This window comes from Sapajus apella, unplaced genomic scaffold, assembly GCF_009761245.1.
Source record: "Sapajus apella isolate SASKATOON/1434 unplaced genomic scaffold, GSC_monkey_1.0 scaffold35, whole genome shotgun sequence".
NCBI lineage: Eukaryota > Metazoa > Chordata > Mammalia > Primates > Cebidae > Sapajus > Sapajus apella.
Window position 1 is genome coordinate 19,285,760 of NW_022436975.1, and position 15,090 is coordinate 19,300,849.

At 38.0% G+C, this 15,090-nt stretch overlaps 1 protein-coding gene and 1 pseudogene across 2 annotated transcripts in view; both read left to right on the forward strand.

Moving 5' to 3' along the window:
- The window catches only part of CUNH8orf34 (chromosome unknown C8orf34 homolog), a 442,661-nt gene that overhangs the window by 145,398 nt on the left and 282,173 nt on the right, over positions 1-15,090 (forward strand). The window lies entirely within an intron of this gene.
- LOC116563599 lies at positions 1,937-3,139 on the forward strand (annotated as a pseudogene).

Below are 15,090 nucleotides of genomic sequence, written 5' to 3' on the forward strand. Positions count from 1 at the left end.
GAGGTTTGGGGTATGAAGGATCCCATCACCCAGGTAGTGAAGTAATATCCAATGAGTCATTTTTCAGCCCTTGCCCATCTCTTTCTCTCCCCTCTCGAATAGTCCCCAGTGTCTGTTGTTCCCATCTTTATGGTCATGAGTACCCATAATGAGTGAGAACATGTGGCATTTGGCTTTCCGTTCCTGCATTAATTTGCTTAGGATAATGACCTCCAGCTGCATCCATGCTGTTGCAAAGATAGGATTTTGTTCTTTTTTATGGCTGCGTAGTTGGAATATTTTTTGGTGCCAGAAAGCAAAGATACATTCAAATAATGATAGTACTTGTCAAAAGGACACAGGAGCCAGATTATAGGGGTTCCTCCTCATAAAATCTGGGAAAATTCAAGCATAAAAATAAATAACGATGGTAATGTGTTATAGTCCATTAAATAAAATCATAATCCATAGGTCCATATTGATATACATACATCCATACATTAGGTGAAGGAGTATGCATAGTACACTACCAACAAATAAATTTAGAAGGAATGGTGGAATTAGCCACAAATTGACAGACGTTATAGTAATTGATGCAATCAGGTATCAGAAAAGGATGTTAAAATTTGTAGGTAAAATTTTGATGAATTCCAAGATCTCTAAATAGTCTCCCCAGAAGACACTTATTAATTAACAAAAGGAACAACTTTTCACTGGAGAATCCTGGAAGATACCACTTAAACCAGGTGATCAAGGCTAATACCTTCAGTGAGAGGAAAAATCAACATCCTGTGCCTTTTGATATGAAAAGAATATTGATATGGTTTGGATGTTTGTTGCCTCCAAATCTCATGTTGAAATGTAATCCCCATTGTTGGAGGTGGAGCCTGGTGGGAGGTGATTGGATTGGGAGCAGATCCACCATTCCCTTGGTGATATTAGTTCTTATTCAGTTAGTTCATGCAAGATCTGGTTGTTTTAAAGTATGTGGCACCTCCCTCCTCACTCTCTTGCTCCTCCTCTGGCCATGTGGCACACTGACTCTGCATAGCCTTCCACCATGACTCTAAGGTTTCTGAAGCCCTCACTAGAAGCAGATGCCAGCACCATGGTTCCTGTACAGCCTGCAGAACCATGAACCAATTAAACCTCTTCTTAATATAAACCACCTAGACTCAGATATTCCCTTATAGTAACAAAAATGGCCTTCCATAAATATATCACTTCTGTGTTATTCTTTCCAAAATGCATGATTTGGATATAATCATAAGGAAGCATTGGAGAAACACAAATTGAGGGACCTTCTAAAAAATAACTGGCCACTACTTTCCAAAAACACGAAGGTAATAAATCTAAGAAAGACTGAAAAGTGTTTCAGGTTAAAGAAGATTTTTTAAAATGACAGTTGAATGCTACATGGGATACAGGATATTCTTTCACCATAAATGACATTATTCAGATAATTGAGGAAATTTAAACAAGGCTGGTGCATTAATATTGTATTATCATACTTTGACCATATAAGAAAATATCCTATATGCTAAAGTGTTTAGAGACCAAGGAGCATCACATCTGCAACTTACTTTCCAAGGGTTCTGAGGAAATTTTATACATAAGAGAACACTCACCCCCATATACTCACCCACACCCACCCACCCCCCCAACACACACAGATGAGAGAGAGAAAAAAATGGTAAGGCAAAGTGTCACCCAAAACAGTAATGGAAAATACGAACCAACAATGTTGACATTTTCACATTAATCATTAACATTCGGGCAAACCAAGGAAAGGGCATACATAAATTTTTTTTTTCTTTTTTTTGCAACTTTTTTATAAGTCCGAATTATATAAAAATAAAATATTTTAAAAATAGTTATTTCTGAATCTGAGCTGTTTGGGAAAGCTACTGCGGACAGGGAGGCAGAGGGAGAAGCTTGGGAAGAAGAGACAATTGCCATGGCTGAACACTTTAAAAAAAATAGTTAGATGTCCTGTCTGTCTAAATGATCTTAAAAAACCCGTGCAACTGAAATGGGGATCTGTCTGCTGTCTCTAATGCATCAATTCCTGCAGAAGGAGCACCTCGGGGAAGGTTTACTGTGCCCTTCTGCTCTGTGGTCTCTCAGAAGAATGACATCAAACCCAAGTTCAAGCTGAAGGCACTGGTTTCCACGATCAAGGAACTGGAGCTCAAGCTGAAATCTATTCTAACAGTGAACCCAAGGATGAAGAAATTTCAAGTGGATATGACCTTGGATGTGGACATAGCTAACAACCATCTCACCATTTCTGAAGACCTGAGGAGTGTCTGATATGGGAATTTTAGCCAGAATAGGAAGAAGCAAGCTGAGAGGTTCAACTCTGCACTGTGTGTCCTAGGTGCCCCTCGCTTCACTTCTGGCCGCCATTATTGGGAGGTGGATATGGGCACTAGCAAAGTATGAGATGTGGGCATTTGTGAGGAATCTGTGAATCAACAGGGGAACATTGTACTTTCTTCAGAACTTGGCTTCTGGACTGTGGGTTCCAGAAAAGGAAAGGTCTTTGCTGCCAGCACTAGGCCTTTAAGTGTTCTCTGGATGAGTCCCCAGTTGTACAGAGTGGGGATTTTCCTGGATAAAGGTACGAGGTTCATTTCTTTTTATAATGTTAGTGATGGGTGCCATGTCTACACATTCAACAAAATTTCTGTTAGCCACTGCATCTATTTTTTGCTCATAAACGTGAAACTCAAGATGATCAGAGCTTCCTGAGTATCTATCCTGTGATCAATCCAGACAAGGCCAGTCCCCCAATTTACTCTAGGCAAAGTAAATAAACATTTGAACATAATCATCAGTAGAAAGTTTCTGTATGCCCAAAGCCAGAGCTAAGAAGTTTTCTGCTAGATACACAAAGGTACAAAGGGATAGAAGGAAACGATTAGTCATTTTGTAAGCCATGAACAGAAAGCAATTCTATTTATTAGGGGAAAATTACATTTTACTTTCAAAATTTGTCATGTTATTTTCTTCAGGACTTAGGTTTCTATTTATGTTCAATAAATATTTTGAAATTTCAAAAAAAATAGATAAGTTATCCACTTATTATCAACCCAATAGAAAGAATTAGTACTCCCTGTGGTCCAGATTCTCATCTTTATTTTTTATTTTTATTTTTAGATGGAGTCTTGCTCTGTCACCCAGGCTAGAGTGCAGTGGCGTAATCTTAGCTCACTGCAACCTCCACCTCCTGGGTTCAAGGGATTCTCCTGCCTTGGCCTCCCAAATAACTAATTTTTGTATTTTTAGTAGTCATGAGGTTTTACGATTTCACATTAAGAGGAATCAGGGTCCCTTAAAATAATTGATTCCAGATCTGGAGTAAGGAATATACAAAAAGTGCCTGGAATAGTTCTATCTTGTACCGGAAGGCAAGAACACTACCAAAGATCGCTAAGATTTTGTCAACAGATCTCGGAGCTAGCATAAATAATCTCTCTCTGGGAAAAGTTGAGAAGATTTAAAGATGATTAAGAATAGTATCCACAATATAGTGAGTTATAGCAAATATTTTAAAATCCACATTTCTCAAAGAAAGGCCCTAGTTAATTATTTTGGGGGGAATGTTAAGGGACCAAAGCTGTTATTTAAAAAAAAAACTATTAATGGAGAGTGAAAAAAATTAAACATTTGATCTGCTTTTTCTATAAATATTATACTTAAAGGTAATGAAATATTTGGGGACGGGAAATTTCTCTTTACAGAAGTATTCTAGTATATAAATGAATGTAGAATTATGAAATTAGACAATTACCATTTGGCACTGGTTAGTAAATTAATGTGTCTAAGCAATAATTATCAATGCTGCCAACATCACTGAAGAATCATTGGAACATTATGTGCCTCCAGATGAAACGATAACCATTCTCTCTCAAGTAATATTGCCAAAACCAAAAACCAACAGAAAGTGTTAATCCAGATCTAACTCCTACTTTGCAGAAATTACAAGGAGCAGAGGAACATTTCAAACCACATCACAAGAATGTGAAGGGAAAAATACAGACTGGAAAACTTACAAGTTCAAAAGTTCAAAAGACTCAGGCTTTCTGAACAACAAAAAGCATAAGAGAAAAATGGAAGCAGAGGAAGAGAATCTATAGATTAAGAGAAATGTCATAATTAAGAGAAATCTAAAAGACTGTCAATCAGTTGCAGTGTATGGAGTCTTGCTTAGTCTGACTTGTCCAGAGATAATTTTCCTACATAACCAGGGATATTGGAAAACAAATTCGATATTTCTTCATATTAGAGTATTATATACCATAACATTAGTTATGGTAATGTTATTACATTTGTTTACCCCCCAAAAGTACTTTTTTTAGAAGTACATACAAGAATATTTACAAATGATATGATGAATGAGATTTGCTTTGACATAATCTGGGCAGGTAAGGGGGAATGTAGAAGGCATGTGCCGGGTGGGGTGGAGGTCGCAGATAAACGTAAAGTGAGTTTACCCTTGAGTTGATGATCGATGGAAATGTGTGTGGGTACAAAGGCATTTATTTATCTTTCCACTTTTGTATTTGTATAACATTTTCATAATAAAGAGTAAAAATTTTAGATCATGGGTAGGAGGATGCAGAAGATAGGAAAGAAGAGGAGAAGAGAGAATACTGGGCACCTGTTGGGGATGGGAAGCATATGAGGTGCTTTTTTGATGTGCTATTGAATTTAGTTCTCAAAACGGTCCAATGGAGTAGTTATGCTCATTTTTTCTTTTTCTTTTTCTCTTTTTTAACAAATAAGAAAAGCTGATGCTAAAGTGATTCAGTGATTTGCTCAAGATCTCAAAACTAGTACTTGGTAGACCTGGAATAAACATTCACCTCCTGGGTTCTGATCCTTCATTTGTGTCGCTCCAAATCCATAGTATAGTGTTAGATCCAGTTAAATCTGGATTTAATTAATTACTTTACCATAAAAGGGAAAATCTGAAAATGAATTTCATGTATTGTTTTAACAGCTTTATTGAAATCATTAACATATCATCAAATATATCCTTTTAAAGTATACAGTTTAGTAGTTTTTAAGATATTCACAGAGTTGTGCAATCATCACCACAACCTAAATTTAGAACAATTTCATCATCCCCCAAAGAAACTTTACATCCATTGCAGTTACTCTCACTCCCCAGTCCCTCCAGCTCCTCAGCCCTAGACAACCACTAATTTAGTTTCTGTTTCTATAAATTTTTCTTTTCTGGAAATTCTGCATAAATGTAATCATATAATATGTGACCTTTTGTGACTGTTGTCTTTTACTTAGCGTAATGTTTTTAAAGTTCATCTATGTTGTAGTTTGTATCAGTACTTCATTCCTTTTTATTGATGAATAATATTCCATTATAGGGGTACGCCATGTTTTCTTATTCATTCATCAGTTGATGGACCTTTGAGTTGTTTCTGCTTTTCAGCCATTATAAATAATGTCTCTATGAATTTTTATGTGCAGCTTTTTCTATGGACATTTAGTTTCATTTCTTTGGGGTATATACAGAGGATAGGAAATGCTAGGTCATATGTTAACTCTGTGTTTAAAATTTTGAGGAACTGCCAAATTTATTCTCTTTATTTATTTTTTCTTTTTCTTTTTCTTTTTTTTTTTTTTGAGACAGATTCTCTCTCTGTCACCCAGGCTGGAGTGCAATGGCATGATCTCAGGTCACTGCAACCTCCACTTGCCAGGTTCAAGCAATTCTCCTGCCTCAGCCTCCTGAGTAGCTGGGATTACAGGCATGTGCCACCATGCCTGGCTAATTTTTGTATTTTTAGTAGAGATGGGGTTTCACCATGTAGGTCAGGCTGGTCCTGAACTGCTGACCTCAGGTGATCTGCCTGCCTCGGCCTCCCAAAGTGCTGGGATTATAGGCATGAGCCACCATGCCTAGCCCTAAATTGATTTTCACAGAGGCTGTACCAACTTTACATTCTCACCAGCAAGCATGAGTGTCCCAATTTCTTCACATCTTGGCCATTACTTGTTATGGTTTGTCTTTGAAATTATAGCCATCTTCATGAGAGTGAAGTGGTATTTCATTGTAGTTTTTATTTATAGTATTTTAAAATGACTAATTAGGTTGACAATGCATTGTTGAATACTAAATCATTATTACTTGAATTTTGTATCATTCTTTCATTCACTCAACAAATGTGTATTGGGTATCTTCTATATGCCAAACCATACAAAAGAAGAAATGACAGTTCATATGTTGTAACTGTAGGCAAGAATGCCAGTAGCTGGTGGGTTTAGTGGTGAGAAGTTGAACAGATTCTCTTCTGATTGCTTTCAGTTTCTCACTGAAGTAATGAGCACCATGACTGGCTGAGAATCATGTAAGGGAGAGGTATTGAAGTTAACTGAGAAATAAAAATATATCTAAACCAAAATTGAAAAACTGAACTAATTGGAATTCAATTAATCTAACAAATGTATTTTTTTTTAGTTTTAAAAATTGTTATGACTATATCATGCATCAAAATATATAAAGAATAATATAATGAATAGCTAGGTATCTACCATGTAGCTAAAAATAACTCATCAGTGAAACCAGCCTCTATTGGATGGTAGCCAACTCCATCTCTATTCTGAATTTTACTTTTATCCCCTCGGAGTTTTTTTAGTTTTGGTTATGTTTTGTTATGTTACCACACACACACACACACACACACACACACACACACACACCCTCACCCTCAGATACAGAATTAGAAGATGACTTTCTCAGCAATATGGCATTTACATCATGTACATTTTAACTTTATTAATGCAAATTTTCTCTCTAAAGAGATTATATCAATGTATACTCCCACCAACAGTTTGTAATTTTTTTTAACTCTTGATCCTGACCAATATTGACTGTTATCCAACATTTTAATGAAAATTGTTTCTCATAAGTTCAATTAGTAATTTTAGAATTTCTTAATAAGATGGGGTCTCACTATATTGCCCAGATTGGACTTGAACTCCTGAGCTTAAGCAATCATCCTGCCTCAGCCTCCCAAGTTTGCTGTTTTATAAGTTACATTTATTGGCAAATAGAAATAAAAATGATTTTTGTAATTTTACCTTAAATCCAGTAAACCTGGTGAACTCACCGATTTATACCTTGTCTCTGAATTCTCTTAATTTTTCTATATTAAAAAATACAGGGTTTTTTTGTTTGTTTCCATTAGGTGATGTGACTGACATAAGATAACTAGATTAAACACACCTTTAGAAAAGCAGAGGTTCTGTTTGTGTGCTCTCTTATTTCCTTGATCAGTGGTTTGTAGTTCTCCTTGAAGAGATCTTTTACATCCTTTGCTAGTTGTATTCCTAGGTATTTGAGTCTCTTTGTAGCAATTGTACATGGGAGTTCACTCATGATTTGGCTCTCTGTTTGTCTGTTGTTGGTGTATAGGAATGCCTGTGATTTCTGCACATTGATTTTCTATTCTGAGACTTCGCCGAAGTTGCTTATCAGTTTAAGAAGGTTTTGGGCTGAGACGATGGGGTCTTCTAAATATATGATCATGTCATCTGCAAATAGAGACAGTTCAACTTCTTCTTTTCCTAATTGAATGCCTTTATTTCTTTTTCTTGCCTAATTGCTCTGGCTAGGGCTTCCAATACTATATTGAATAGGAGTGATGAGAGAGGGCATCTTTGTCTAGCATCAGTTTTTAAAGGGAATGCTTCTAGTTTTTGCCTGTTCAGTAAGATATTGGCTGTGGTTTGTTGTAAATAGCTTTTATTATTTTGAGATACATTATATTGATATCTAGTTTCTTGAGAGTTTTTAGCGTAAAGGGCTGTTGAATTTTGTCAAAGGCCTTCTCTGCATCTGTTGAGATAATCATGTGTTTTTTGTCTTTGGTTTATGTGGTGGATTATGTTTATATATTTGCATATGTTGAACCAGACTTGCACCCGTGGGGTGCAGCCTATTTGATTGTGGTTGATAAGCTTTTTGATGTGCTGCTGGATTCGGTTTGCCAGTATTTTATTGAAGATTTTTGCATCAATATTCATCATGGATATTGGCCTGAAGTATTATTTTTTAGTTGTGTCTCTGCCAAGTTTTGGTATCAGGATGGTGTTGGTCTCATAGAAAGAGTTAGGGAGGATTCCCTCTTTTTGTATTGTTTGGAATAGTTTCAAAAGGAATGGTACCAGCTCCTCTTTGTACGTCTGGTAGAAATTGGCTGTGAACTCATTTGGACCTGGACTTTTTTTGGTTGGTAGGCTGTTAATTGCTGCTTTGATTTCAGACCTTGTTATTGGTCTATTGAGGGTTTCAACTTCTTCCTGGTTTAGTCTTGGGAGTGTGCAAGTATCCAGGAATGTAACCATTTCTTCCAGATTTACTGGTTTATATGCATAGAGCTGTTTATAGTAATCTCTGATGGAAAAACATTCCATGCTCATGGTTAGGAAGGATTAATATTGTGAAAATGGCCATACTGCCCAAAGTAATATATAGATTCAATGCTATCCCATTAAGCTACCATTGACCTTCTTCACAGAACTGGGAAAAAACACTTTAAACTTCATATGGAACCAAAAGAGAACCTGCATAGCCAAGACAATCCTAAGCAAAAAGAACAAAGCTGGAGGCATCACACTACCTGACTTCAAACTATACTACAAGGCTATAGTAATCAAAACAGCATGGTACTGGTACCAAAAAAGAGATATAGACCAATGGAACAGAACAGAGGCCTTGGAAGCTCCAGCATATGCTACGTCCCATGCTGCACAAGGCTTCAAACACCTAAGAAGGAACTGTGGGGGATAAAGAAAAACACAAAGACAAACATAACATAACATAGAAAAAGCTGGGCCAAGTGGTCTGGAAAAATGAGGATGTCAGTTTCTCCAGCCCCTACCTGTCTCAGAGCACTTTATTTTATATGTTCACAAAGCACATAGCAGAGGGAGGGTACAGTTACCCAGAACAGCCTGTGCTTATAATTCTCTTACTTTAGTTAACATACTTCAGGTAATAACTATCTTGCAGCAATGTTAGTGAAAGCTGGTTATCTTTCTCTAGGTCCCTCTGCTTTCTCTGAGACATACACATTCCCCTATTATGATTTTGCTTCTCTGGAGATCATCCAAAGTTCACAGCAGCCTTGCTGCTGATCCCCCCCCAGAGGGAGTGGGCTCTTCCGGCTCTCTATAGGATGCAATGCCACACGTCTACAACTGTCTGATCTTTGACAAACATGACAAAAACAAGCAATGGGGAAAGGATTCCCTGTTTAATAAATGGTGTTGGGAAAACTGGCTAGCCATATGGAGGAAGCTGAAACTGGTTCCCTTCTTTACACCTTATACAAAAATTAACTCCAGATGGATTAAAGATTTAAACATAAGAATGAACACCATAAGAACCCTAGAAGAAAACCTAGGCAGTACCATTCAGGACATAGACATAGGCAAGGACTTCATGACTAAAACATCAAAGCAATGGCAACAAAAGCCAAAATAGACAAATGGGATTTAATTAAACTTCAGAGTTTCTGCACAGCAAAAGAAACAATCATTAGAGTGAACCAGCAACCAACAGAATGGAAAAAAAAATTTGCAATCTACCCATCTGACAAAGGGCTAATATCCAGAATCTACAAAGAACTAAAACAGATTTACAAGAAAAAACAAACCAACCCATTCAAAAGTGGGCGAAGGAGATGAACAGACACTTTTCAAAAGAAGACATTTATGCAGCCAACAAACATATGAAAAAATGCTCATCGTCACTGATCATTAGAGAAATGCAAATCAAAACCACATTGAGATACCATCTCACCCCAGTCAGAATGGTGATCATTAAAAAATCTGGAGAAAACAGATGCTGGAGAGGATATGGAGAAAAAGGAACACTTTTACATTGTTGGTGGGAGTGTAAATTAGTTCAACAATTATGAAAGACAGTGTGGTGATTCCTCAAGAATCTAGAAATAAAAATTCCATTTGACCCATTACTGAGTATATACCCAAAGGATTATAAATCATTCTATTATAAAGACACATGCACACGTATGTTCGTGTGGCACTGTTTTCAATAGCAAAGACCTGGAACCAACCCAAATGCCCACCAATAATAAACTGGACAAAGAAAATGTGGCATATATACACTATGGAATACTATGCAGCCATAAGAAATGACAAGTTCGTGTCCTTTGTTAGAGACAGGGATGAATCTAGACACCATCATTCTTGGCACTGACACAAGACCAGAAAACCAAATACCACATGTTTTCACTCATAGGCAGGTGACAAACAGTGAGAACACCTGAGCACAGGAAAGGGAACAACACTTACTGGGGTAGGTGAGGGAGGTGGAGGGGAAGGGAGGGGAGGGACAGGAGGGGGTGGGGAAGATGGGGAGGGATAACACCAGGAGAAATGCCTGATATAGGTGATGGGGGGGATGGAGAGAGCAAACCACCATGGCATGTATGCACCTATGCAACAATCCTGCAGATGCAGGATGTGCACATGTACCCCAGAGCCAAAAGTGGAAAAAAAAAAAAAAAAAAAGATAAAGAAAAGGGGAGGTTTATACAAACCACTGGCTCATAGAAGTTCTAAAATCTTTCTGGGCAAATGTCATCAGATCTTTTTACTCAGGGGTGTGAGAGTATTCCTTAATTGCACCCAGAGAGTGGGAACTGGATTTCCTGAGAGTCTCCATTTATTGTTCTCCACAGCTCTTGCTTTGACTCTCTGGAAGTTTCTTTCTTTTTTGTTAACCTCTTTGGCCACTTCTATGAGGGCATTGGAAAAGATGCCTTTGAGCAACTTCTTCAGCTTACTTTCTTACTTGTAGAAATCTGGGGGCCCAGAGGGATTTTTATATCTGAAACCATTTCAGCCCCTTTAACTCCAGGCTGATGCTTTTGTCAATTGAACTGTTTCAAATAATTTATGGATTTCCTGTATATAGTTTGAGGCCTCTCCTCTTCTTATGTGAAAAACCATATCCACAATTATTTTTAAGGCAAGCCTATTTTTCTATATTTAATTACTGGTAATTTAGGTGTTATGAAACACCTTGAATGGGCACCATTTCAGTTTTCTTCAGAGGCCTTAATAAAGGGTCTTATAGTTAGATCCTTGATCTCTTCTTTACCCTAAGGCCTTATTTTTCTGGCAAGACTATGCATTTAATATTTTCACAAAGATATATATTAATTTTAAAGTCTTCAGTTGCCTGAGAAAACTGGAGACAAGAAACTCAGCCAGACTCTTACGGTTTTTTCTCAGTTTTGCTTGCAAATTGGCCAGTTATTTTCTAAGTTCATTTATTTCTTGAAAAAACTTATCTTATGTAACTAAAATCAAGTAGACAATATGTGCAATGCTCTTCCTTCTTGCCCAATTTTGAAAATGTATTAGGTTCACTTCCTATCTTCCAAGTTACCATAGATGATAGTTTTACCAAACACTTTAACAGCACATAACACTGGTCTCCATTTTTCCAAACTTTCATAATAATTTTCTTAGATTTTTCTAGCCTCTACCTACAACTATATCCCAAAATCAATGGCATATATTTTAGGCCTTTATTAGGCAACACTAGAAATAATAGGCATCCTAGCAGTATCTAAGATGAATTTCTACCTCAGCCATAGCTACATAATAATTCAATCCAAAACTCAGTGGCTGAATAACAATAAATATTTCTCTTGCTTTTCTGGGGTTTGGCTGATTTAGGCTGGTTCATGGCTGGATGGACTTGACAGGTATCAGTTGGGCTCTAGAGGTTGGCTGACTGTCAACTGATATAATCTGGGCTTGCCCAGAGTGACTTCAGTCTGTTCCAAATGTTTTGCATCTACCTTTTGAGACTGGTGGACAAGCATAGGTGTGTCTTTCTCAAGGAAATGACACAAATGCAAGAGAGCAAGTCAAAAAGTGCAAGGCCTCTGGAAGCCATGGCCATGAAAATTCAGACTTGCAGACAATTTGAATGGTGAATAAGACAGGGTTTTACTGGGTGAAAAGAAAAAGGGGAAACAGGGACTCTTGCTAGGCCAGAGTCCTTGCTAGAGGGCTTCCTGTCCTGCAGTTGGAATTGCAGGTTCCACACAGGAAGAGGAGGGGCCAGGCTCCTCCCTGCTGCAAATGTCATGAACGTCTGTGTCTCCACCCCAGTGCTCAGGCCGGTTGGAGTTTTTCTGGGGACCCACCCCAACCTGGCTATCTTGTTCTTCTCTCTAAAGAAGTACATCTAACTGCTGTTAAAATAAAGATAAGGACAAAGACCAATCTTAACTGCTTCCTGATGACAGGGGGCGCGCTGTTTTGGGGAAACAGCAGTCAGAGCTCCCTGAGAGGCCAACCTAAGGGTTCCAGCAGAAGGGGCCATTATCAAAGGTTCTGGTTACATGACTGCATGGAGTTTGATGGCCTGAAGGCAAGAACAGACCAACTGGGTTATGAGAAAGCATGTATGAAAGCAAAACAATGAAAGGTAAGGCAGCTTAAAAATCCTGAGGCCTTTTAGCGACGTGCACAGGGAGAGGGAGGCCAGAAGCCCTACTGACAAAAAAAACCTTTACCCTTTTGCTGTCATGTTGGGCTTCTGGGTCTCCTTCCCCTGAGCCCAATCTTAAGCCAACCAATTCAAGGTTTGGGAAATTAAGTTTTCCCTGTTTGGAGGATGCATCTGAGGTAACTATCTCATAGTACGGAGACACAATTACCTATTTGTGATGAGAGAACCAAGGAGGAGAAAGAAAAAAAAAGAAGACATATATTAAAGGAGTCCCAGGGATTTGAGATGCATTTGAAAGGAGTGCAGACTGAAGATGAATGGCTACCCGTCTAGAAAGAGGGAAGCAGGCATTCCTCGTTCCCTTCTCTTCCTAGCAGATACCTGCAGTAAGTGAGGGAGAGAAGGAAGAGCATCCTCTTTCTCTCTTTTGTCCCTGCATCCCTAAATCCTGGTGACTTTGGCAGATCCTGTCATGGATGTCAAAGCAACTTGCACCCATGAAGCAGGGGCCAAGGGTGGAATCATCTGTTCTTACCCACATGAGCCCTATATCTCTTGCTGTCAGTAGCCTTGAATTTCCTAGAACTCATTTGTACCTCAGATACTAATGTGGCCTTTATCCATGGAACAGGATGCTTGGGCTTGGCTTAATTGGCAGGAATCAGCCATGCCTACCTGAGCTATGCCTTTTAACATCTGTGGTTGTCCACCTTTGGATCCCTTAAATCCAGTTTTCTTTCTTAGGGCTTTGACCCAAAGCTTGGAATTGAATCTGGGACAAAATGCACCTTGGTGGGGGCTGCATGGACTCCTTATCATAAGCCAAATACTAAGGTGAAACTGCAGAACTGCGTCCTCCTCCCCCAGGGAAGAAGAAAGGACGTCTTATGATACACCTAGATAACTGGTGGCTGTAGTTATGCTTGTAGGATTTGGGTACATGGTGCTTGGCTTTAGTTAGCTCCCTTTGTCTTACTTTCCCAAAAGGAAACCTCTGACTGATGAGCATCCTATTTATTCCCATCACCTGGTGGGATTTGCAGGATAATTGCTCAGAACTAGAATATTGATCCAGATTTTTACATTAGCTATCTCTCTTGGTCTTTCTGAGCTGCACCTAGAGATTGTTGATTGGTTCACAGGAACAAGCAGGGTTAGTCTAAAATGTAGGCAAAAACTGAAAAACAACTAGTGAATTTAGAATTTAATGACAAATGTATGATAAGTTTTGAAACATGATTTCTGTTTCTCCTGCCCTTATTTTGTTGAGAAAAAAAAATTATAATAGGACTGAGTTGTTTGCAAAATAGACTTTAGTCTTTTACTTGGCCTGATTATTTGCATGAAGTGCAGTAAGAATAATTATTTCTACATAGGCCTTTTGGATTGGCTTTGAGGGAACTCTGTTCCCCAAGGAACCTCAGATAAGGTCTTTAAAGCCCATCCCGGCCATGGGCTTGTATTCTCAAATACCTGCGAATTGTGTGATCCTCTTCTCTTAAGGTCTGAAGATAAACTGGATCTCCTGGACCTGTTAGAAAGTGACGTTCTTTACTGACCACATGTCAGGAACCCTGTAGATGAGGGTATGAGGCCAGTCTCCCCACTGGGCTTATATTGGCTCTGCAAGTTGAGATTGACTGCTTAAAAGGAAGCATACCTTTCCAGTTAAAGCCTTGGTAAAATAACCACCTTATCCAATTGCATCCTGTTGCAAAAGAAAAATGATTCTTACAGCACTGATGCAAACAACTATATTGCCATATGTTAAGAATACTCATTGGTAGTTTCCAAATTCTAGAGGAACTAGACAGAGAGAAACAAACATGCTCCAAATTTTGTTCATAAGAGTATACCTTAATCAATTATTAAAGGCTGTAAATAGTTCAAAATAAGTTTCCTTGACTCTGAAAAACAAAATATGGATCAGCAATATTCTAGGCAAAAGTCAAAAAGGTTGCTTCAGCTTTCTGATTTCAGTCTATTTAGTTAACTCTGGTTTTGCTTGTTATTTGTGAATACTTCAGCTCTTTATGAGTACTGTGCATTTTTTTCTTTATTCAAATGTAACAATCTTCAAAATTATCAGAAGCCTATATTTGAGTGCACCTGTTAAAGTTCCATAACTTATTATCAGCCACCTTTTAAAAAGGATAAAAACAAGACAACGACCCTCTGTGAATAGCAAAATGTCCAGGGTAGTTACAGTTAGAAACACACTTGACAAAGAAATTTGGTTATCTTTGTGGTTTACAATAACTTAACATAACAGCCTTAATTATGATTGATTGCATATACTTAGACGTTAGAATTTTAGACGAGCACAGGGCAGCTACTTGCATCAGTTCCCTCTCATTTTCAGCCTGGTCTTCGATTTCCCTTCTTTTCCCACAAGCTTTTTTTCTCCTAAGCTTTGCATTAAAATGATGTCTTCTTCCATTTCAGCAAGAAGTATTAAATATTTTGAAGATTGAGTTCTCGGGATATCTAGTCTGTAATATGGGAAGAAATAGCAATGCAAAAGTTATTAAGATAGCATAAAATTTGCTTTTCTAGTTTATAGGACATCCTAACTGGGATTC